The following is a 12,389-nucleotide window of genomic DNA, read 5'->3' as shown; positions in this document are numbered from 1 at the left end:
ATGCCACTCCCTTTGATCCCATTTAATCTCTTCCCTGTTGCACTTTGGCCTGTCAGTAACTACATTTGAATTTTGCAGCTTCTGATTGGCTATACTTTTACAGTGTAAAAGTATAGCCTTTATTGCACATAAAGGCTGGATAAAAACGTTAATGCAATCAAAATGTACGCAGCCCTCGCTGGAAAACTGGGGATACAGTACAGTACATAAATGATGAAGCAAAGACAAAACATTAGTGTCATGGAAGAAGAAATAGTCAGTGCATCACGGGAAGCTCCCAGCAATAAAACCTGCATTTGTATTGACACATAAACCTTAATTTGTGAGCAATTTTCAGTGTATTTCAGTTAAATTAACGAGACAAATATAACAAAAGGGATTTTATACTTAGAAGAAGAATATGAAATTGAAATATTAAACTAAGAAAACTATAAATACTGCAGTTCTAGAGTTACAGATATACAATTAAGCTTTGCATATCAGTGCTGTATAACCCAGGGAATGTACTTTTTTTTAAATAATTGAATAGTAATGGAAATCATGAACTGTTTTTCAGAGGTCATAGATCAAATGAGCAGTAGAGTTTTTCTCACAGAATGGTTCTTTCACATAGAAAGCAGTGTGTGCTGCAGGTTTAGCAAATGGCCCATCATTTGTAAGCTCTGTCTGGACTATATCACTTTTTGAGGTCATCCTTCTTTCTGTCAGTCTGCCCAAAACATCAACGGTATCGGTGAAGACAGAAGACAGTGACACATGGAATAGATGACAAGGATGCTGGACTGGAAGATCAAGTCTCAGACGCATTAGTGTGAGTAAGAGCATTTGGAAACCTGTCAGTTTCTTCGATATTGGCAGGAAATCTTTGACAGTGTTGAAGAGGGACATTAAGACTGCATAACAATATAGTCCAGTGTAATATCTTACTTTTTCGGTATCGTCCTTTAAGAAAGTTTCATTCAGCTCTGTCTTTTGCAACTGTGCTCGAAGCAGTCTGTTCTCCTCCAACAGCCGGTTTATTTCTGCTCTGCCCTGTTGACTGCACACACAGTCCTTCGTCTGCCCTTCAGCTTCCGTGACGCTGTCACTCCCATCACCACTGGATTTGTTACATCCATTTCATATGCTGGTTTGCCTGCAATAATGCCAAATCAAAAGCTACTCAGTCGACATGACGTGGTTCTGCAGCATCACACATTAGCATGTTTTATCTCATTATCTATGACCGCAGCGCATTGAAAAAAAAACCCACTAAAAGCCTTTTAGTTTGGTCCTTTTACAGCATCCTGCCATGCGATTACATTTGTTCCTGACCACCGAGAACACTCACGTTAACTTTTATCGAGTGGAAAAAAAGTTAGCGTGTTTATATTATGCTAACATAGCTGTGTCGCTAGCGGTCACGTAGCACATCATTATATACCAGCTAGCCCAAGTTCAGTAACCCTACAAATGTCACTGCTGTTTAGTTTTCTGTCTTCATTTATGTTGGAAGTGATAAGAAAGCTGTACGTTTTAATTTGTTTCCAAAACCCCGCAGTCAGGACATGCTATATTGTATTTAGATAGAAGCTAGCGAGCTAACTTGCTGCTAACTTCTAACTCATATGTCATAAATTCCATTGTCATGGATGCCTGGATGTTTAACTCAGTTGTTACACCTGGTAGAGCAGAACGCTGATAATTTTATTAAAGATGAAAGACTTAAGACAGTGTTTTAACTCTCAGTAATGCCACAGTGATCATTTGATATATGGACCTGCAGCAGAGTTTAGGCCCAGACACGGCTAGTGACGTCAGACTGAACAATCGGATAGTGATATGAATTACTTTAGAACTCACCGGAGAGAAAATGCCGCGAGCAAACCAACAAAAAGCTGGGGATTGCACGGAACTCGATATCCGCTCGTCTCACCGCTGCAATCCATGCCTGGCGTCTTTGTTTGGTGGATACATGGGATCCCTCACGTTGCCGCCAGGATGGAAAACGATGAAAAGATTAATCCAGTTTCTTGCCTTCACGATCGTGAGCTCTAACGTTGCAACCGACTACACACAGTCACTGCTTTGCTGTGCTTCTGCAGCATATCCAGTAATGGTGACAAATCCTCCAGCGTTGCAATAGGAAGCTGCTCTTAAGCGCAGAAAGAATTGTTTCCAGGGATTTCTATTTGTATCCAGCTTGGCGTGCAGGATCCTTTGTGTAATCTATGCTTACATATGTATTTTACACACAGACAATGTGAAAAATACAACACATTGCTATGGATTGATGCTGAAAGTGCTAATTGCACTAAAAAATTTAGCTGAAAAAATAACACCAACTAAATAGATAAGCATGTCTGTTAACAAAAAAACCCAAACGCTTTACCCAACTGGGGTTTTTCAACTACCTCAGGGACAAAGCTTTACCAAAATCTTCCAACTCAGACCCTGTGACAAGGTCTGTGAAAACCACGTTTTTATGCCTGAAATTCTACAGTACTACACTCCCAGCAGATGAGCTCATGCAGCCTGTCACGAACCGGGACATACAACCATGACAAAACAGGAGATGCACACACAATTTATTGTGTTATTAATTTAGATCAACTGTGCTAATATAGTATACCAAAATGAAAACAATAACTCAAATTTCTCATGTACACTTTCTACAGAGGCACCATCGAGAGCATCCTGTCGAGCTGCATCACTGTGTGGTTTGGAGCCTGCAATGCGTCCTGTCATAGAACCCTCCAACGCATAGTGAGAGCTGCAGAGAGGATCATTGGTGTCTCTCTCCCCTCCCTCCAGGACATTTACAGCACCCGTCTCACTAAAAAAGCCCTTTGCATAGCGGCTGATCCCACGCACCCAATGCAAAGCTTCTTCAAGCTGCTGCCGTCAGGGAGGAGACTGCGGAGTCTCCAGGCCAGGACCAGCAGACTGAAGGACAGCTTCATCCATCAGGCTGTCAGGAAGCTTAACTCCCTCCCGATTCTGCCCCCTCTCCCCTCCTCTCCTCCATGGTCTCACTGAACTCTGTCACATACACACACACACACTCACTGGCCTGCACCAGTTACCAGTCACTTTGTGGAGCATTGGACTGCCATTACCTCATAAGACTTTGTTGTTATACTATCTCTAACCGTATATTACTAGATGTCCATTTGCACTATTTGCCTATTTGCACTACTCTGCCTGGTTTACACTCAATGTCATTTACCCATACCTGAATATTGTATATTGTATATTGCATAGCTTTCTTGTTAAATTGTATTGTATTTATTTAAATTTTTACTTTTTAATTATTTTATTTGCATTTTTTAATCACTCTCTTATATTTAAATGTTCATTTGCTATTTCATCTAGGGTTTGAGAGTAACGAAATTTCTATTCTCTGTATGTCCTGTACATGTGGCAGAATTGACAAATAAAGTTGACTTTGACTTTGAGATATTTGAGGTTGTGCTGAAAATAATGGTGCCAAATAAGGCAAGAAAAACATATTTTAAAGGTGAAATATAGAGGTAAAATCAAAAATAGTCAAGAATGGCCAATTATACCCTGGACCACAGAGGGTTAAATTTGAAAACGGTTTTAAAAAAAAACATCCCCATTCTAAAATGTCATGTGACAATCTGATTCATGAAGAGTGATGATGTCACAAGGACATGTGATGATGTCACAAGGACATGTGAGGATGTCACAAGCACATGCCTTTGAGCCTTTGAAGTTTTTCTATAAATAGGGGTCAGGAGCAGCAAGTTTTAGTCAGTTTGTTCGCAGCCTTCAAACGTTCGACCAGAGCTATATTTGAAAGTATTTGTAAACCTCTTCAGAGTCACTGAAATTTTTTTTAAACGTTCTCACCAATTCACTGAGCAAACAAACACATTTCAGTCAAGATGACTTTCACCTCAAATCATCTTGAAATATGTAAAGGGACCCTTTTGGGAGGTCACTACAAGGTCGAGGGTTTCCTTGAAGAAGGGGGCTTTGGTATTGTAACCAAATGTTGCAATACAAAAACCAACAAAGTCGTTGCTATTAAAGTCAACAAGAGCGACCCTGAAATTCTGCAACAGGCGAAAATGGAAATTTACATACTGGAGAAGCTGCGAGGCTTGGATGCAGATAGATGCAACATTGTTAAATGGAATGACTTTTTCATCGACAGTGACCGCATCTGCTTAAATTTTGAACTCCTCGATGAAAGCCTGTGGCAGTACATGCGGTACCGGAGGAACCGGGTTCTCCCAGTAACAGAAATCAGGCCAGTGTTATTTCAGCTCGCAAATGCCCTGTCCCACCTGGGTTCTTTGGGAATAGTGCATGCTGACCTCAAACCTGGAAACATAATGGTTGTGGACCGCTATGAGTGTCCCATCAAAGTCAAACTTACAGACTTTGGTTTTGCATGTCCCGCATCTACAGTGATTCCTGGTGACTGTGTGGGGACGGTTGGTTATAAAGCACCTGAGGTTATGATTGGTAGTCTATTTAATGAAGCAATAGACATGTGGTCCCTGGGGCTGGTAGCTGTGGAGCTTGCTACTGGGTATCCTTTCTACCCTGGGAGAAATGATTATGATGTTTTGAAATTCATCATACAGACCCAGGGACAGCCACCAGATCATGTTTTAGACTCTGGCTTTTACACTGATAACTATTTCATAAAAGACAACTACAACGGACAACACTGGACATTTAAGACCGAAAGACAATTTCAAGATGAGACAGGTTGTCAGTCCAAGGACACTCGATGCATAAAACTTAAGTGCCTCGATGACCTTGAACAACTACTGAAGATAAGGGGGTGTTGGGAAAAAATCCAAAATGTATTTGTCAGCCTAATCAAAGAGATGTTAGCATTGGATCCAAACCAGCGCATAACACCCTCGGAGGTTCTCCACCACCCCTTTTTCAATCCTGGCCTCTCTAAGAGTTCTCCCTGCACTGACATGAGTAGCACAGGGGGACAAAACCTTGTGGTCTCTCAGCAGCCTTCTAGTTGCAAAAGAGAAGAATCACAGAAAATCAGCTGCAGTTCCCAAACCTCAGAAGAATTTTCTCAACAAGAATACGTCAACGCATCAGCCAACACATCCTCCTCTATAGATGATCTTGAAATATCTAAAGGGACCTTTTTGGGAGGTCACTACGAGGTCGAGGGTTTCCTTGGAGAAGGGGGCTTTGGTATTGTAACCAAATGTTGCAATACAAAAACCAACGAATTTGTTGCTATCAAAGTCAACAAAAATAACCCTGAAATTCTGCAACAGGCAAAAATGGAAATTCTCATCCTGGAGCAGCTGCGAGGCTTGGATGCAGATAGATGCAACATTGTTCAATGGAACGACTTTTTCATCGACGGTGACCGCATCTGCTTAAATTTTGAACTCCTTGACCAAAGCCTGTGGGACTACATAGAGGACCCGGAAAACCAGGGTCTCCCCATAAGCGAAATCAGGCCAATTTTACATCAACTCACAAATGCCCTGTCCCACCTGGGTTCTGTGGGAATAGTGCATGCTGACCTCAAACCTGGAAACATAATGGTTGTGGACTGCTATGAGTGTCCCATCAAAGTCAAACTTATAGACTTTGGCATTGCATGTCCCGCATCTACAGTGATTCCTGGTGACTGTGTGGGGACGGTTGGTTATAAAGCACCTGAGGTTATGATTGGTAGTCTATTTAATGAAGCAATAGACATGTGGTCCCTGGGGCTGGTAGCTGTGGAGCTTGCTACTGGGTATCCTTTCTACCCTGGGAGAAATGATTATGATGTTTTGAAATTCATCATACAGACCCAGGGACAGCCACCAGATCATGTTTTAGACTCTGGCTTTTACACTGATAACTATTTCATAAAAGACAACTACAACGGACAACGCTGGACATTTAAGACCGAAAGACAATTTCAAGATGAAACAGATTATCAGTCCAACGACACTCGATCCATAAAACTTAAGTGCCTCGATGACCTTGGACTAATGCTGAGTATAATGTGGGGCTGGGAAAAAATCCAAAATGTATTTGTCAGCCTAATCAAAGAGATGTTAGCATTGGATCCAAACCAGCGCATAACACCCTCGGAGGTTCTCCACCACCCCTTTTTCAATCCTGGCCTCTCTAAGAGTTCTCCCTGCACTGACATGAGTAGCACAGGGGGACAAAACCTTGTGGTCTCTCAGCAGCCTTCTAGTTGCAAAAGAGAAGAATCACAGAAAATCAGCTGCAGTTCCCAATACTCAGAAGAATTTTCTCAACAAGAATACGTCAACGCATCAGCCAACACATCCTCCTCTATAGATGATCTTGAAATATCTAAAGGGACCCTTTTGGGAGGTCACTACGAGGTCGAGGGTTTCCTTGGAGAAGGGGGCTTTGGTATTGTAACCAAATGTTGCAATACAAAAACCAACAAAGTTGTTGCTATTAAAGTCAACAAAAATAACCCTAAAATTCTCCAACAGGCAAAAATGGAAATTCTCATCCTGGAGCAGCTGCGAGGCTTGGATGCAGATAGATGCAACATTGTTCAATGGAACGACTTTTTCATCGACGGTGACCGCATCTGCTTAAATTTTGAACTCCTTGACCAAAGCCTGTGGGACTACATAGAGGACCCGGAAAACCAGGGTCTCCCCATAAGCGAAATCAGGCCAATTTTACATCAACTCACAAATGCCTTGTCCCACCTGGGTTCTTTGGGAATAGTGCATGCTGACCTCAAACCTGGAAACATAATGGTTGTGGACCGCTATGAGTGTCCCATCAAAGTCAAACTTATAGACTTTGGCATTGCATGTCCCGCATCTACAGTGATTCCTGGTGACTGTGTGGGGACGGTTGGTTATAAAGCACCTGAGGTTATGATTGGTAGTCTATTTAATGAAGCAATAGACATGTGGTCCCTGGGGCTGGTAGCTGTGGAGCTTGCTACTGGGTATCCTTTCTACCCTGGGAGAAATGATTATGATGTTTTGAAATTCATCATACAGACCCAGGGACAGCCACCAGATCATGTTTTAGACTCTGGCTTTTACACTGATAACTATTTCATAAAAGACAACTACAACGGACAACACTGGACATTTAAGACCGAAAGACAATTTCAAGATGAAACAGATTATCAGTCCAACGACACTCGATCCATAAAACTTAAGTGCCTCGATGACCTTGGACTAATGCTGAGTATAATGTGGGGCAAGGAAAAAATCCAAAATGTATTTGTCAGCCTAATCAAAGAGATGTTAGCATTGGATCCAAACCAGCGCATAACACCCTCGGAGGTTCTCCACCACCCCTTTTTCAGTCCTGGCCTCTCTAAGAGTTCTCCCTGACATGAGTAGCAAACGGGGACCAAACCTTGTGGTCTCTCAGCAGCCTTCAAAACAGAAAGATCATAGAGAATCAATCTCCAGCATTGCTTCAACCACGGACAAAAATGACAAAAACACAAACAGGGATTGTAAAAAGCCATTAACAGCAGATTACATTGCAAGAATTAATTAAGCTGCTCCAATAATGATCACTTTGGCTTTTTTGTCTTTTTTAATTTTCACTCCCCCCACCCCAACCAGTCGCGACAGATGGCTGTCCCTTTAAGAGCCTGGTTCTGTCGAAGGTTTCTTCCTTTTAGAAGGGAGTTTTTCCTTCCCACTGTCGCTCATTGCTTGCTCATAGGGAATCACTTGATTGTTGAGGTGGCCAAAACTCTAGGGGAACTAGCAATTCTTGTGAAAATTGAAAAGGGAAAAAAAGCCTAAAAACATAAAAACAACTGATGAATATGTTCTTGAACTAAGGCACAATTTTGCTTAAAATCCATTAAGTAATCTCTGTGTCAAGTTCTTACCAATATTCAAAGCGGAGCAGCGGACAACTTACCATTACATCAGTCCTTCAATCAGACATAATTTGATCCAAATTGGAAATAAACTGGATGTTTATTAAATAAACCAGCTTTAAGCATCATCTAATTGTTGTTTGTAACTCTTTTTAAATATAGTGCTAACCTTTAGCCTCCTAGTAGACATACATGTTTTATAAATGGGAAAATCCTCTTTTCTTTAGAAAAGTTAAGCTCTGACCTTGAAGTCAAGGTCCCTGAGATTTAAACCTTACAGAGATTTTTAGTAAATGCTACCATGGTATTAATTAAAAAATTCTACATTGTCTCGTTCTTGAGCTATTGCATTCACAAACTTGGGTGTCCACAGCGCCCCGCCATATACCAGACTCAAAAGATTATGAGGTAGGTGTTTTGTTTTTGTTTGTTTGTTTTTTAAGTTTTTTCATAAAGATTACAACATAAAAATAACACAATTGGGAATATTATTGTCATTTTTGAAAACACTATTTTGATGTTATCTAATGCAGTGCAAAAAATAAATAACTAAATTGATAACTGGCACTGAGTCTTCTGTGTGCACACATTCTGCATCAACACACAGGGAGACACTGAGACTTCAGAAATTTTTCACTGTGTTTGTCTATACAGCCACAACTTTCAGATTTTTCACAAACAAGCAGCATGGATTTTGTCCTCATCATTTCAGCTAGAAGTACTTTATAAGGGGGTCTTTCAAGTGAACATTGAACAGGTACAGGTGCTTGAAATCCTTGAAAATGCTCGTTCAGGAGTTAGGCCTTTTTCATACAATCCCCCCATTTTCAAAGGCTCAAATTGGATTGAACAAGCAAGTTTTTTTGTTAATAATTGACCGTTTGGAGTGTAGAACTCATAGATATCAAATGTTGTTTCCTCCCTTGCGAGGCCTTTACTGTATCTGCCTTCAGTTCTGGTTGCTTTGCACTGTGAAGCTATTTGAAAGTATTTGTCAAAGAACAATGAGCACTAGATATCCACTAGATGGTGTTATAGTAAAACACAAGCATAACCCTCACTTAGACAATTTTACCTGATACACAGTTTGTGACCATGTATTTACTCTTCTGGCACTTTGCCTTCACAATTTTGTATTAATTTCACTACCTTTTGGCATGATCACCTTTTAATTTGTTTCTCACATTTGTGACAAAGACACTGCACTGGAGGCAAACAAGACTGTGTAAATACATTCAGCAAGTTGGATTAGTTTCCAGTTTCTGCTGAATACAAGCAAAAACCAGTCACTTCAGAAAGATGTTCAGAATAAAATCTGTAAAACTGCCAAAGAGCAGCACGTGAAGGTAACCGACATGAAGATAACAACAGGGTAACAAATGCAAGTGAATATGAGCATCTTTTTATTTCGCAGCCTTCCGTAAAGACGCTGAAACACACACTGTAAAAAAAATCCGTAAAAATACAGTACTATCTACTGTATAAACGTGAAGGAATTTTCCGTATTAGTCATTTACAGGTATTTTTCTGTATTTCTCAACTACTGCAATGCATTCTTTCAGGCTTCATCTGGATTTTGGACTCTGAAGTTGGAGAAACTGTCTTCAAATTTCTGTGGTAAGTATTAAAACTCATGTTTCCTTTTATCAAAATAATATTTTTCAAAAGACTCTGCGTTTTTATTTAGAAAGAATTGTTAATTTATTTGTTAACTGGTTTCGGCTGTCTCCAGACAAGTCAGGAATATTTTGCTGACTCATTTTTAAAAAAATAATTGTTATTTAGGTTTAACATGACTTAAGCTTTATTTTAGTTAATGTTAAAATAATTTTTACTGTGATACCACCAGTTTTGCCCTTCAGTGGCTGAACCAGTTTTCATAAATATTATAGTTAGCTGTCTGTGTCTCTCTGGGTATTACACAGCTGTGACTGCTAACTAGCTAATTAGCGAAAGTCAGCGATGTGGATAACTGGGGAAAGTGAGAACTTATGGTCCTAGAAATTATTCTAGGACTCTCATAAGTACTGTATCAATACCCATGTTTTACAGTTGGCTCTACTGTACACTTTAAAGGGTTTCGGGCAAAGTTACACTAACCCTAGTTTAACCCTCAGACCTTCCTGGCTGACGCTAGCAAATGCTAATGTAGCATTAGCTTTTGCTGATGATACTTTAGCAGCACTCTGATTTGGGCTGCTAAAGTAAATACTTTTAGCTAGCTGACCAGCATAGATTATTTCGGTGGTTAACAGACTGTAGTGGTAATATTATTGAAAGTATAGTTTCACCTCACCACATGTCTATTTTGTAGCACATAGAAATGTTTAGTTAATATTTATAGACAGACACATTTTCCCTGTAACTGTGTTTTTACTCCAGCATTTGTTGAAAATGTAATTTATGAAATGTTGAGCAGCATTTCTAGTATGTGGAATACTTTTGTCACCCCACTGTGCAAATATGATTAAATACTAATAATTATTACTAAAAAAAATTCAATAATAAATCAATAATAACTATTTCTTGATTGAACTATAATGTAAGCGCAGTGCTGGTGTGCAGGGGCTTTATATGCCTTGTCTATATCAAGCTTTTAGCCAAATATAAGCAGAGATATTTGTATCTTTCTTAAAAATCCAGATCCTTACAGATTATTTGAGAAATGGTTCAACAGCTATCACTACTTGACTCTAAGTCCTGCAGTGGAAAAATATCCCTTATTTCACCTTTGATCACACACTTTGGTTTTCCAGTGCAGAGCAATGAAAGACTTCACCAAGTGAAAAAAAAGATGAAGATACAAGCTGGTAATGATCCAGAGCAGCTGGTCTCAGGAAATGAAGAAAAACCCTGACCACCTTCTCTACAAACACAAGGTGAGTTTAATGTTGTGGTTGATTTCGTTTTTCAAGGTACCGGTATGTATGTTACTTTAATTATAAACTGCTTTTGTTGCAACAGAATGGTGTTATGTGTATGCAACTACGTGAATTATAATCCTTTGTAGGGCTGTGTGATATGACCAAAATCTCACATCCCAATATAAGACATTTCTCTCCTGATAACGATATATATCACAAAATAGTGCATTTTCTGTAAATTCTGTGATTCTCGGGCAACTCGACTTATGTGAAGTGTTTTCAGTTGGGCGTCGTGTACCTGGAGTCGAGTGTTTTGACCGATGCATGAAACGATACATTTTTAGACATGAGTTTAAACGGCTGCCATTTTCTTTCTGAGTATTTATTTCACGGCGTGCTGCGAGGAAAAGCCTGTTCTAACGTTTGAGTCTAAGGATTATTTTGAGCATTTTCATTAATGAAGTGAATGTAATTCAGTAATCAAAGGTGTTTGGCTATAACTGACTACATGTGTATACTGTATCATAAGTGGACAGACATGGATGTAAACCACACCTTAACCATTTGGCTGAGGCAAAACTACCACAAGGCAGTGATTCTAACTAAAAGGTACTATGGATATTATTACATGTGAACATATAGTTAAATATGACATTTTTTGTTTGTCGGGTGTCCTGTTTGAAGAAAACACTTGGTAGCCACTTGAATGAATGTAAATAAACACATTTACATGAGGGCAACCTGATTTTAAGGAAATAAAAATGCTCAAATTTGAAAGCTTGTGAGTTATTTTGTTCATGTATCAGCTGTTTAGTAGTTTTATGACAAGATGGATGCTGTCATTATATTTTAGTATAGTTTTAGAGTTGAGGAGAATAAAAGAATATTTAACATTAATTGTACCAATGTTGTTGTGTACGAAGCACAAATTAATTTAAGTTTTAATTTATGAATTTTTGAGTACATGGTGTACTAGGTTGTAATTGCATAGAAATGTACGTTCAAGGATATAAAGAACTATATTTAATGAGTTACAGTGAAAAGAAGTGCTTGGAAATAGTAATATAAACAGAAATTTCAAATTTTCTATTTACGGAAAATATCAGTTAATGATACAGAAAATATACTGTGAATAAACGGAATCTTCCGTTTTATAGCTGAAGGAAATGTCCGTAAATAGTACAGAGAGTATACTGTAAATCTACAGAATTTTCCGTTTTATCGTTTACAGAAAAGTCCGTCAAACTTCCGTAAAAAAACAGAAAATGTACTGGCAGAAAATTACCAGGACATTTTCCGTTTTTCTACGGAATATTTTTTTACAGTGTGGTTCTGCCAGAGGTTTCTTCCTGTTAAAAGGGAGTTTTTCCTCTCCACGGTCGCTCATAGGGATCAATTGGGTACAATAACTTTGTTGCTTTTTGGTCCGTCACATTGACCAAAAAGCAACATGTTCTTAATAGAGTGGCAAGTGAGTGTTTTACATTTTCCATCTGTGAACGGTAGCTTCTACTGCTCATTTATTGATTTGGCACCAATTTGGCACAAAATAAAGAAAACTTTAAACGACAACAAATGTTCTCGTCTTTCTTCAAGTCATTTTCAATAAACAAATTCAATAAATCAAATTGCATTCAGTTATTCTTGTATTTCCTCGCGTAATTAGTGGCTATCTAGTCAGTAGC

General features: G+C 39.1%; 1 long non-coding RNA gene across 1 annotated transcript; it reads right to left on the bottom strand.

Annotated features, from left to right (window-relative positions):
- Window positions 1–521: 521 nt before the first annotated feature.
- Window positions 522–2,664, bottom strand: LOC145420096 (uncharacterized). Its single transcript, XR_013901379.1, has 2 exons — window positions 1,843–2,664; window positions 522–1,135 (listed from the first exon to the last, which is right to left on the bottom strand). It is a non-coding gene; the product is annotated as an uncharacterized LOC145420096 (long non-coding RNA).
- Window positions 2,665–12,389: the final 9,725 nt, after the last annotated feature.

The sequence above is a fragment of the Astatotilapia calliptera genome, chromosome 14, assembly GCF_964374335.1.
Source record: "Astatotilapia calliptera chromosome 14, fAstCal68.1, whole genome shotgun sequence".
Taxonomy (NCBI): Eukaryota; Metazoa; Chordata; class Actinopteri; order Cichliformes; family Cichlidae; genus Astatotilapia; species Astatotilapia calliptera.
This window is presented reverse-complemented; position numbering and strand designations above follow the sequence as displayed.